Source organism: Palaemon carinicauda, chromosome 17, assembly GCF_036898095.1.
Source record: "Palaemon carinicauda isolate YSFRI2023 chromosome 17, ASM3689809v2, whole genome shotgun sequence".
In the NCBI taxonomy this organism is placed as follows: Eukaryota; Metazoa; Arthropoda; class Malacostraca; order Decapoda; family Palaemonidae; genus Palaemon; species Palaemon carinicauda.
Genome location: NC_090741.1, coordinates 19,989,777 through 19,992,276, shown reverse-complemented (window position 1 = coordinate 19,992,276; position 2,500 = coordinate 19,989,777).

Sequence of the window (2,500 nt, the reverse complement as noted above, 5' to 3'; positions counted from 1 at the left end):
CATTCATGAACAGCTTTTAGAACTTTAAACCTTTAAAACCATGTGACTATGCGTTAAAAAACCATTGATTATTATGTTAATTCAAAGTCTGTTATCAATCAGTTATTTCTTTGTTTATTTCTATGTGAATGTGAGCCTTGGCAACATAAGTCGTAGAATATATATATGCAGTTGTCACCCTTATATGAACCATTAGGGACAAACAAATATCTGTGTTTTCGCCCCATAAGAATAGGTGTATGAAGTCTTGCCTTCTATTAAAGCCTTACATTTGTGACTTATTGAATGCCTTAAATACCCATCTAGCCTCCAAGCACACTGATTCGTTTTCCGTATCCTCTCAAGACGCCCACCACCGACAACGACCTCATCTGTCCCTGCTGCCAGAGGGACACTCTCACCATTTTCGAGCAGAGATGCATTTTCATTGTTTCAGCGTATCTAGGTTCAGTTCTGCATTAAGTGTATGACCTGCTCAAGCAGCGAAGAAGACTACATCCTCACTGTGATCATGGATAACACCTTCCAAGAAATCCCCTATTGTCATTGCGAGCAAAGGGATGGCCCCATATAGTATGATGACCTCAAATCATACCTCCAGGTGCAGTACTTACTGTTGCCATCTCCTCTTGTAGCAGATATTTCAGCTCTCTCAACAAACATTGGAAATCAAAAGATGTTGATGGCTTTCAAATAAATTAATAGCATTCCTCATCTTCAGCCTGCCGCATTTGATTCTTTTCGTCAAATTGATCTTCTTCGTACCCTCATGGCATAATGCCTGCCAGAACCGAACAGAGCCACCCTTCTCAATGTCAAGACCTTGTCCGTGAATGATGTTATGATAAGAGTCTACTCCCTTATGGATAGCCACTCCCCTACTGACAAGAACTTCATTAACATCTCCACTCCTGAAAAAGGGGACAACCCTACAATGCTGAGGTGAATGATGTAAGACATCGATGCCCACCATATAAAAGGCCTAGCTAGTTCCAAATCAAAACACCACCCACCTATACTGACACACATCCTTGCCCTAACACTTGCCATCATGAACCACAGGATGATGCCCCTCACCTTCAGTTGCGCTAGTATCACTTGAGTTTTAGGACTATTGCTAAGAAATTTTCTACCGTAAGTCAGTGGCCAAGAAAGTATAAGTAGGCCATTGGCTCTGGTAGTGGCCTCCTTTTTTTCATGATTCAGGATCAAGTATGCGTTATCTGGTAGACACTGGTGCTGTCGTTCTCTTTTGCCATGTTCCCTCTTAATGGTGTGACCCTGTTATTCAAAGACTGCTGATGTCTGCCTGGTGTCCGCCAACAGATCTACTATACCCATCCAGGGGTTTGAGATGCTTAAAATGCCATTTGTGTGCACCCAGCATCTGTGAAATTTTATTTTCAACAACATCACATTGCCTCTCCTTGTTACAGATATCATCCACAATAACCAGCTCATGTTTGATATAACATATCAATGTTTATAAATGCTAGTTTTTACTAGTCCACACATTTATCACCTGCTCCTTACAACTTCACTGTCCACATCAGCATGCCCATGATTGCCTATGATCACTTCACTTTTTATCCCAACATCTTTTACCCAAAACTATGCCTGACATCAATGGTTCCCACTAAGTATGGTGCCCATTATCATATCAATACAACAGGGCCTCCATCGATTGCAAAATTCGGAAGTTTAGCCCCAGTCCATTTGGCAGGTGGTAAATACCCAGTAACCGAAATAAGAAATGAAAAAAAAAATAGACCTTCATCTAAAGGACTTAAGCCCATGGTCGTTGCCCATGGACATTGTCTTGAAGAAGGATAGATCCCTACATTCTAGTTGGGATTATAGGCATCTTAACATACAGAAAGAATCAGACCACTATCGCCTCCCCATCATAACCGACAGCACCACCTACCTTCACAGTTCACAGTACTAAAATATTTTCAAACCTCAACCCCCTTCACAGGTATTATCAGGTGCCCGTCAACCCAGAAGATATCTTCAAGACTACCATTACTAGCCACCTCGGCACATATACTTTCTATTACTCCTGCTTTGGCCTTCCTAGTTTAGGTGTTATACTTCAACGAGTCACAGCTAGTATCTTAGGGGATATCTTATTCTATGTATGCTAAGCATATGACCAACTAATATTTTCCCCATTCAAAAGACCACCTACATCACTTATAAAATATCCATGATCGCCTGCAAAAAAACGAGTACATCAGGAGGTGGCCCTATCGACTGCTACAGATCTTACCTTTCCCATAATAATTGTACCCCTCCTACACTCCGCCGATACAAGTGACATCACTGTAGGGGATCACCCTGTCCAATAGCCTTATTAAGTAGAAAACTTTCCAAGGCCAAATCCAGTAACTCCTCCCACCACAATCTACTGGTTGTGATTTTGGCTGTCCATCACTTCTAATCCTTCTTAAAGGGAACGTCCTTCGTTATTTACCCATCATACATGCCCTTTTTCACA